The sequence below is a fragment of the Chinchilla lanigera genome, unplaced genomic scaffold (genome assembly GCF_000276665.1).
Source record: "Chinchilla lanigera isolate Chin_1 unplaced genomic scaffold, ChiLan1.0 scaffold00143, whole genome shotgun sequence".
In the NCBI taxonomy this organism is placed as follows: domain Eukaryota; kingdom Metazoa; phylum Chordata; class Mammalia; order Rodentia; family Chinchillidae; genus Chinchilla; species Chinchilla lanigera.
The window spans coordinates 341253-352135 of record NW_004955544.1 but is presented as its reverse complement, the minus strand read 5'-3'; the positions used below and the strand labels follow the sequence as shown (position 1 = coordinate 352135).

General features: G+C 40.5%; 1 long non-coding RNA gene across 1 annotated transcript; it reads left to right on the top strand.

The window, feature by feature from the left end:
- Positions 1 to 9966: 9966 nt before the first annotated feature.
- Positions 9967 to 10728, top strand: LOC102029447. Its single transcript, XR_264864.2, has 2 exons — positions 9967 to 10152; positions 10322 to 10728. It is a non-coding gene; the product is annotated as an uncharacterized LOC102029447 (long non-coding RNA).
- Positions 10729 to 10883: the final 155 nt, after the last annotated feature.

The window sequence follows — 10883 nt, the reverse complement described above, 5'->3', positions numbered from 1 at the left end:
TATTCTAGACAGAGAAAAATCTGAATGCAATCTCAAGAACTACAGTAGAATGGAACTGCCAAGAAGAGCAAGCAAGTAAACTGGTAGAAAAAGGAGGAAACCAACACACATAAATAACATGACAATGATAAATCAACACATATCAGTTATAACCATAAATGTAAATAGCTTCAATTCACCAGTCAAAAGAAACAGACTGTCAGAGTGGATTTAAAAACAAAATCCAATGATAGGCTGTATGCAGGAAACATATTTCACTCAAAAGAAAATCCATAGACTGAAAGTCAAAGGATGGAGAACAATCCTGCATGCAATAGGAACCCAGAAAAGAGCAGGTGTAACTATCCTGTTTGCAGAAAATGTAAACTTCAAACCGACAACAATCAAAAGAGATAAAGAAGATCACTACATACTGCTCAGCGGAAAAGTGCAAAAGGATGAGATAACAATGATAAACAGGCATGCACCAAATACTCGAGCTCTAAACTATACAAGACAAATCTTAACAGACATGAAAACCCATATAATTAATAACACTATTTTAACAGGGGACCTCAACACCCCATTGACACAAAGAGATAGGTCAAATGATCAAAAAATCAACAAGGAAATAACAGATCTGAACAAAAGCTGTGAACAAATAGACTTAGTAGATGTATAAATAGTGTTCCAACACACAACATCAGAATATACATTTTTTTCACCTGCACATGGGACTTTCTCTAAAATAGACCACATTCTAGTCCATAGAACATACCTACCTAAATGCAAAAGAATTGAAATTATCCCATGCATATTATCTGAACATAGTGCAATGAAACTGGAAATTAATGACCAAAGTATCTCCAAAAACTCCATAAAAACTTGGAAATTAAACAACAACCTCCTGAATAACAAATGAGTCACAGAAGAAATTAAAGAAGAAATTAAAAAAAACCTACAAACAAATGAAAATGTAAATACAACTTACTGGAATCTGTGGGATGCAATGAAAGCACTCCTCAGAGTCAAATTTATAGTGGTGAAGTTACATGTAAGGAAAACAGAAAGAGAACAAATAAATAGTCTAATGCTGCATCTCAAACATTTAGAAAAAGAACAAGTCAAGCCCAAAGCCCAAAGAAGGGAAGAGATTATAAAGATTAGGGCAGAATTTAATGCAACTGAGATGAAGAAAACCCTCCAAAAAAAATAAAGAAATTGAAGAGTTGGTTCTTTGAAAGAACAAATAAAATTGATAAACCCCTAGCCAACCTTGTCAAAAAAAGGAAGTAAAGAACTCAAATTCATGCAATAAGGAATGAAATGGATGAATTGCTACAGATTCCACAGAAATTCAGAAGATGATTAATACCTACTTTGAAAATATTTACTCCCATAGGATAGAAAGCTCAGAAGAAATGGACAGATTCCTACATATGTACGAATTACCAAGGTTGAGTCAAGAAGATATAAAAATCCTGAACAACCCAATATCAATTAATGAGATTGAAAAAGTGATTAAATCTTACCAACAAAGAAATACCAGGCCCTGATGAATTCAGAGCACAATTTTACAAGAAATTCAGAGAAGATTTAATACCAATACTCTTCAAACTCTTCAATGAAATTGACAAGGAAGCAATTCTCCCCAAATCATTTCTGGAGGCAAGTATACTGATACCAAGACCAGAAAAAGACCCAACCAGCAAAGAAAATTACAGACCAATCTCCCTAATGAATATAGATACAAAGATATTCAATAAAATACTAGCAAACAGAATGCAGCAAATGATCAAGAAAATTATATGTGATGACCAAGTCAGATTCATTCCAGGAATGCAGGGTTGGTTCAATATTCGCAAATCTACAAATGTTATACGCCATATCAATACAGTCAAAGACAAAAAACACATGATCATCTCAATAGACAGAGAAAAAGCTTTTGACAAGGTCCAAAATGCATTTATCATAAAAACTCTACAGAAAATAAGAATAGATGGCTTTTACCTCAACCTGATCAAAGCCATCTATGACAATCCAACAGTCAACATCATTCTACATGGGCAAAAACTGAAAGGTTTTACTTTAAAATCAGGAACAAGACAAGGATGTCCACTGTCACCACTTCTGTTCAGTATAGTTCTGGAACCATTAGTCACAGCAATTAGACAAGTGATAGAAATAAAAGGAATAAGGATAAGAAAGGAAGATATAAAACCATCACTATTTGCAGATGACATGATACTTTACATGGAAGACCCCAAAAACTCCACAAGAAGATTCCTTGAATTAATTAACAAATTCAGCAGTATAGCTGGATAAAAAGTCAACACCCAAAAATAAATGGTATTCCTATACACAAACAACAGACTGAGAGAGAACTTAAGGAAATCATACTTTTTACAATAGCATCCAAGAAATTGAAATATCTAGGAATCAATGTAACAAAAGAAGTAAAAGATCTATTCAATGAAAATTACAGTACTCTGGAAAAGGTGATCAAAGAAGCCTTCAGTAAATGGAAAAATATTCCTTGCTCATGGATAGGAAGAACCAGCATTGTGAAAATGGCCATACTACCAAAATTGTTGTACAGATTCAATGTAATTCCCATTAAACTACCATTAGTATACCTCACAGATCTCGAGAAAACATGCCTTAAATTTAACTGGAATCAGAAGACACCCAGAATAGCAAAAGCAATCCTGGGCAACAAGGACAAATCAGGTGGAATTACAATTCCTGACCTGAAATTATACTACAAAGCTACTGTAATAAAATCAGCATGGTAATCGCTAAAAAAGAGACCTGAGGAACAATGGAACAGGCTTGAAGAAACAGCCACACCCACAAACACACTCAGCCAGCTAATCTTTGATAAAGGGGCCAAATAAACTCACTGGAAGAACAGTAGCCTCTTTAATAACTGGTGCTGGAGAAATTGGCTTGCCATCTGCCAAAAACTGAAAATAGACCCAAGTCTGTCACCATGCACCAAACTCAAGTCAAAATAGATCACAGATCTCAATATTAAAACAGAATCACTAAATCTATTTGGAGAGAAATTAGCTAAAAACCTTGAAAACATAGGGGAAGGCAGAGAGTTCATGAACAAAAACCAAACTACACATGAAACACTTCAAAGAATCAACAACTGGAATCTCATCCCACTGAAAAGTTTCTGCACATCTAAGGAAATCACCTGTAAAGTAAAAAGAAAACCCACAAACTTGGAAAAAAATTTAGCTGATTGTCCCTTGAGCAAAGGTTTTCTATCTAGAAAATATAAAGAATTAAAAAATATCAGTCCTCCCCAAATCAAAGACTCAATCCAAAAATGGGCAGCTGAGATAAATACACACTTCTCAGATAAAGAAATACAAATGGTAAATAAATACATAAGAAAATGTTCAACATCATTAGTCATTTGAGAACTGCAAATGAAAGCAACATTGAGATTCCACTTTACTCCAGTAAGAAGGGCTAGCATTAAGAAATCAACCAGTGACAAATATTGGCGAGGCAGTGGAGAAAAAAGAACTCTTCTCCACTGCTGGTGGGAATGCCCACTGGTGAAACCACAGTGGAAATCAGTTTGGAGATTCCTCAGCAAACTAGGTCTAGAGGTCCCATTCAACCCAGCTATTCCCCTTCTGGGTATTTTCCCAGAAAATCTGAAAACATCATATCACAGCGATATATGTGCACCCATGTTCACAGCAGCACAATTTGTAATTGCTAAATTGTGGAAGCAACCCAAATGTCCACCCACTGAGGAATGGATAAAAAAATTGTGGTACTTTTATATAATGGAATATTACTCCGCTATAAAGAAAGATAAACTCGAGGCTTTTATAGGTAAATGGTCACAACTAGAGACCACCCTCATAAGTGAAATAAATCAGACCTGCATGTGCAAGCCCCACATTGTCTCACTAGTGAAAAACCTAAAAGCCTGACTAAAAACTAGGAGGTATGATAAACATTGTGAAGCGAGAGGAAAATGCTCAAGGGTAAAGGGTAACTGGGATGTGGGAAAAGAGAAGGGATAGAAGGAGAAATTTTGTATGTATGTATATGCAGGATAGTCAACAGAGTTGAATTACTGTCTTCTATTTCTTTGTGGAAAGAAACAGTTAATGATTCCTTCACTGATCAATGTTGCATGTCTCTATTTGTTTTCCTGAAAAACTACTTTTAAGATATCAATATGTAATAGAACAAGCATTGTTAATTTCTTGCCAATTTGTTTGTAACCTTGTATTGTTTGATTGTTCTTTTGCTATTTTATAAATGGTTGTCTGTGTGTTAATGTTTTCCTTCTTTTATTTTTAAAATAAAAAAAGAAAAAGAAAAAGGAGCATAAATGCCCATTTAAAACAATTTCACTTTTTCCCAGAAAGTGCCTGTAAATGTGAAACAAAGACAGTGTGGTTGCAGAAAATATTAGCATTGAAAAGAAGTTGATACTTTACATCAGGACAATAGAAAAAATGGCTTGAGTGCACATCAGGAATCAGAAAAACCTTTCTCTTCCTAGGCTCAAGGATGCAAAACTACAAAACATTCATTTGTTAGGAAAGTTCCATGGAACCCTGCTCCAGAAGGGTTACCATGAGGATTGATTCACTGTGATTCACATCACAGTGATCGGCCATTCACACACTCAGTGGCCTCTATAGCTGTGATACAAGCAGCCTGGCTGCTGCTGGAGCTGGTAACACACTATCATCCCAGTGGTGCTGGCTTCATAGGCTTGTAGAATGTAAGATTTGTTGTGTCGGGGAGGCTTCATCCCAGACTTCAATAGAATGTCTGAAAGGTCAGGGAGTGTGTTCTCGAGAAGGCAGTGCATGAAGCTGTGAGAATGGAGCAAAAAACACAGTGAAGAGGCCAGGAAATTGGAGATGTCAGAAATATGTCACATCAGCTGGGAGAAGCAGTAGGCAGTGAGAAAAGCCACTCTAAGAGAGACAGTAGGATAACAGGAGCTGGTAATGCTGGAGTGGTGGAGTGGCCTAAGGTCTTTGGAGCCAGTACCATTGTTCCAGCTGTTGGGCACAGAGCTACAGGATTTCATGTTTGCTTTTTGAGTTTTGGTCTTTCCTTGGTCTCATTGGTTTCTGTTCCCCTATTCTTCCCATCTGGAATGGAAATGTTTGCCCTTTACCACCCATGTTGAAAGTGTTTAACTTTCTTTTTGATTTCTACAGAGGCTCAAAAATAAAAGTTTGCCTTAATTCTCAGAGGAGACTTTGGAGTTGGACTTTTCAGTAATGTTGGAGTTGTTAGGATTTATGGATTATTAAAGACTTACAAAATGCATTTTCCATAAAGAGATGTGCATGAACCTTTTGGAGGACAGGGGCAGAATGTTATGGCTTGTGTCTCACTATTCCTCAAAACCATCTGTTCTCAAATAATCAGAGTGAGCCATGAAGAACCTACAGCTGAAGTTGACATTAGGATGTGGGGCCTGATCAGAACAAACAGGTCACAGTGGATGTAATTTGGAAGATTGTATCTCCTTATCTAACTTGTCTTCTCTATCTGTTTCCTGACCGCCATGATATGAGCAGCTTTTCCTCTGTTGTGTTCTCTGCCATGCCTTCCTGTCTTAGAGCCAGCCAAGTATAGAATAAAAATGTGAGACAATATAAACATTCACATTTTAAAAATTATGGATGTCAGGTGTTGTATCCATAAGCTGGCCACTGTGACTGTAAATAAAACTAGGGCAACTAGTGGAGACACACTTTTCATTCAAGGGTGAAATCCTAAAAGCAGAGGGCACCTCAGTAAGCATGATATAAAGACAGTGGAATGGAAGAACATTCTGGCAGTAGTCTAAAAGTAAGTAGTTTCATAATGCATAAGTGAAATTTGTAGGAGGTGAGAATAAAGAAATTTCCACATCGTCTTACATGTGGCAAAGTTAGTGTAGAAGGAATTCAGGTAAACACACACACACAAGATAAAAGTGAAGGTACAGAAGGAAGAGAAACTACAATTGAAAAGGTTTTCCATTGGAATAGTGTAGCAGAATGACCTTCTTTCACCCTCATGAGCCACTATAATTGGTGAAAGAGAGATAGGAGAGGTGGAAGATGAATGTACGAGGACTTTTGGGGGTGTTAAGTAGATCACTCCTTTTCCCACCTTACATGTTGCCCTTATTATATCCCCCCTCCCCTCTTGCTGTCCAGATGATGACTGTGTGGGGTCTACGGCCCTCCCTCAGACTGGTGACTTGCTGACCAAAGCCCAAGGCTGTGGGCATTTTAAGGACGAGTATATAAAGGAAGCTGAGGCCCACCTGGTATAGACCACTTGGAGGAACTCTTCAAGAAAAACTGACCAGATATCCATCAAGGTGGCATAGAGATGTTGAAAGAGCAAAAACACTGCCAAGAAAGAAGAGAAGGGCAATTTCATTGCCAAAGTTTAAATGCAGAGTGAGTAGCTCTCCTAGCTCCACCACTTCTCCCTCTTAACATTCATCACACAAGACCTGTACCCACCTGGACCGTAATCCTCCTCATGAAGCCCCAGTTACCATTGCTGCTCCCCTTTCTTCCCCAAACCAATCCTGTTCTCTGATCTCCTTGTGTCTTTGCAGGTGACCAGGCAAGCAAGGAGGGCCAACATCCTGTCAATGGGCTTGGAAGAAAATGTGTCCTGCAGTTGCCACTGATACTGGTGAAATGAAGAGAAAGGGGCAGCAGGGTTGGAACATTATTACCAGCCTGAATAGAATCTCCAGCAAGATTCTACAGACCAGGTCTGAGGGAGCCAGAAGAACTCCAGGACTACATGTATTGCTCAAGGAATGCCACTTCAAGAGAGGTTGGAAGAGATATTCCACTGAGATGCAGCAGAGCAAGTCAACCCAATCCCATGGTTCCACAGCCCAATGAGAGATAATCCAGGTATCCACTTTGAAGAATGTATGGAAACCTAGATATCATCTGAGAGTTGACTAGTGGTCTGCGTTCCAACACTGACGTCATCCCAAAATTGTACAGCAATATTCTTCAGTGGTGGTAGCAATCTGAATTACTTTCCTTGTGTTGCCGAGACAAAATACCTAGCCCCCAAAGTTAAAGGGAAGAAAGGTTTATTTAGCTCACAGTTCGTACACGTTTCAGTCCAAAATCAGCTGGATCCAAGACAGGGTGGCTTGGCCGAAGAAAATTGTTAATGGTGGGCAGACAGTACCAAAGCAACAAGGGAGAGACAGAGGGGACAAGACCTTTACTTGTGCTTATATTGTATGCAGGCTCCTGGTCCCAGGGCAGGTGTAGCACTAGCATCCTTAATCTCAGCATTGGACCATGAATCAATCACAAAATCTAGATGCAGACACCTCTGAAATCCCTGCCCCTGATGACTGCATGAGGATTTGTGAGGGCATCGAGACACAAACCATAACATTCTGTCCCTTGCCCCCCAAAGATTTATGCACATTCCTTATTGCAAAAGGCGTTTAGTCTATCTCCAAGTGTTGTCAAAGTCCTAACAGTTTCAGCATTGCTAACAAGTCCAAGTAAAAAAGTCTCCCCTGAGATTTAAGGCAAACTCTTAGCTGTGAGCCCCTATACAACTAAAAAGAATGTTAAACACTTCCAATATTCAATTGCACAAGATAGACATTTCCATTCCAAACCTTATGAACAGGGGGTCCAAAGGAATAGGACAAAAGCAAGTCCAAAATCCAGCAGGGTGAACATTGATTCCTGTCGTTTCACGTGCAACATCTGAAGCAATCTGTGGCAAGATGTGAATTCCAAAGGTCTTGGGTGATTTGAATCCTATGGAGGCACTGGTGGTTTTATCTCTCATGGCTTCTCTGTTGGGTCTGCTCTGCTACCTCCTTATTGTTTTCCTCAGATAATCCATGTTCCTAGCTTCCTCAAATTTCTGGGGTCTCCACTGCACCTTTGGCTTCACACTCACAACTTCACACACTGCTTTCTAAGGGACACATCGCCTGGCCTCCTAGACCTTCTTCTGAAATCTGGGTGGAGGCCTTCCTGACCCCACACTTCTGCCATTCAGTGTGTACCTAAAACCAGCAGCATGTAGATGATGCCAAGGTCTGGTAACAGCTCAACCAGTAGCCAGGCTTCCCTCTTTGTTAGCTATAAGGGTGGATTGCCTGGATGGCTGAGCACTCTGAATCAAATTCCAAGGAACAAATTCTCTAAGCCTTGTCCCATTCTGGGACATGATGATCTGGGGCTTTCTTCTCAAAGCAGTGTCTTTCACCTTTGCAATTTTGAGGCTGCAAAGGATGGAGTCCTGCTGCTTCTTCTGATGTCCTCAGGACATTTTTCTATTCCCCTGCCCTTTCTCATCAATCAAATTCTCTTCTGCTCTATATTTACAGTCCACAGCTCTACTAGAGCTTCTTTCTGGCCAGAGGTACAGTGTTTTAAATCATATTGCTCCTGATTCTCAACATAGATCTGGCTAAAAGCCCCAAATAGTAGCCATGCCACCACTTCAACATTAGATGCTTTGAAATTACTTCTTCAAGATTAGTTATTCCACTGCCCTTAATCTGTCTCAGGCAAAGTCTCTGGACATAAGTGAAGTGCAAATAAATTTTCTGCTAACTCATAACACACATCATCTGGAGTCCAACAGCCAGTGCACTCTTTCTTCCCAGCAAAATTCTCCTGAGCCTGGTCTCTACCAGATTTTTAGTCTTCTGAACTGTTATTAGAATCTACCATACAGTGCAGCCGAAGGTGGTCTAGCACTACTCTGTCAGGTAGCATCTCTAAGCCTTTCCAAACTCTTCCCACAAGCCATTCCCAAAAGCTTCTGAACCACACAGCCAAGAATAGTCAAAGCAAGGACCCCACTTCTCTGATACCAAATTGTGTCTTAGTTATTTTTCTCCTATTCCTGAGATAAAATACTTGGCACCCAATGTTAAAGGGAAGAAAGGTTTATTTAGCTCATAGTTTGTACAGATTTCAGTGCACAGTTGGCTGAATCCAAGGCAGGGTGGCTTGGAAGAGAAGAACAATTCATGGTGGTTAGAGTGTAGCAAAGAAACAAGGGTGAAAGGAGGAGGGCAGTGGACAAGGCTTTTTTGTCCCTGATATTGTATGCAGGCCACTGGCCCCAGGGCATGTGTAGCACTCACACTTTTACTCTCAGCAGCGGAACATGAATCAATCACAAAATCAAGATTCAGCCATCTCTGAAAAGCTCACACCTCCATGACTGCATTATGCTTTGAAGGGACATCTAGACACCAACCATAACAGTGGCAATAAAATCTTCCTCCTGTGAACCTATGGAAATGTTTCCGTATGGTTTCTCTGAGCAGGCATGCAGGCAGGAAGGAAATGAAATAGCAGAGGGGATGTGAGAATGTAGGAATGTGGGATTCTTCTTCTACTGATTGAAATTTGAGTGTGGAAATTCAGGTAGATATTGCTCTCTAATAGAACTATTGAATCAAATAAAATTACTGCACATTTAATGTTCATTCAATGCAATAAATATGTTCTCTTGAGATCCTTGGCATGACTCATTCATTATAAGCCCTCATAAAAATTCCTAATATTTTTGCATTTATAGGAGGTAGGGATGTACAAATCTCTACATAGACTTAGATGTGGTCAGGTTAGCAGGGAGCAACTTCAGGGAAGACACAAACTTTGTAACAGTGGAGGCCTGGAAGGAAGAGAATGTACCACTGAAAGGGGTGTCCTTGGGAAAAGTGTAGAAGAATTACCCTATCCCTGCCTGGTAACACATTGAAAGTGAGGATGGGGAAATAAGAGGGGTAGAAGATCAACGTGGCAAAGTTTTGAATGGTGCTTAACAGATCCCTCCTTTCTCTACCATACAGGTTGTACTCATCATACACCTTCCCTGCAGAGGATGATTATCTGGTGGCTCAGATCCTCCCCCAGGGCTGTCATTGGTTGATCACTTGTTTACCAAACAAAGCCCAAGGGCGTGGCCACCTTAGGCACACCCTTATAGAGGGAGGTCAGGCCCATCTAGAGCAGAACATGGGAAGCAGTTCATTTGGACAAGGCCAGATATCCCTCTGGGCAGTGTAGAGCTACTGAAAGAGAAGACCCACAATCCCTGCAGTGAAAAAAGAAGAGAAGGACCGTTTCAGCACAGAAACTTAAAGACAAGGTGAGTAAACCATCGAAGCTCCTCCCTTTTGCCCCTTGACAACCCTTCCCTCAAGACTAGTGCCCATTCCTCAAACTTTATCCCTTCTCATGAAGACCCTGTTCCTGTGAGTCATCGTCTTTCTTCTCCCAAGCCAGTGCTGTTCTTTGATATCCTTGTGTCCTTCTAGGTGACCAGGTGAGCCAGCAGCTTTCAGAGACCCCGTGTACGGGCTGTGAAAACGAAGAAAGGGAACTGGCCTGCATAATCTGGCCTTTATCACCTGTCCGAAGAGCCCAACTGCAAGCAAGATGCCCCTGAACGAGTCCAAGAGAGTGCGGGCAAGTTCAGCACCACCAGTACTGGTCCAAAAAATCCAGGTCAAGCGGGGCCGGAAAAGAACCCGCCAAGACCAGGGAACCACAAACCCTGCAAAGAAGACCAGAGAGTGTCACGACCTGAGAGGCAGCAAAACTGAGTATAATCTGAGAAGTGACCCAAGGTCTCGCTACCGCGATTGAGAGGCTGAGATAATTGGAAAACTTCACATCAGCACTTACTAGTGATGGTGCCATTAAAGCTGCCTCTGTGAACCTGCAAATGTGTGTCTGTGTGTTCTCTGGGGGTCGGGAGGAAGAGAGGAAAGAGGGAGGGGAACAGCAGGAGCAGGTGAGAAGGAAGGAAGGAGAGATCCTCCTCCAACTGATGGAAAATTGAGAAAGGAAAAGGGATGGAGGCTGGGAGGGAGGAAG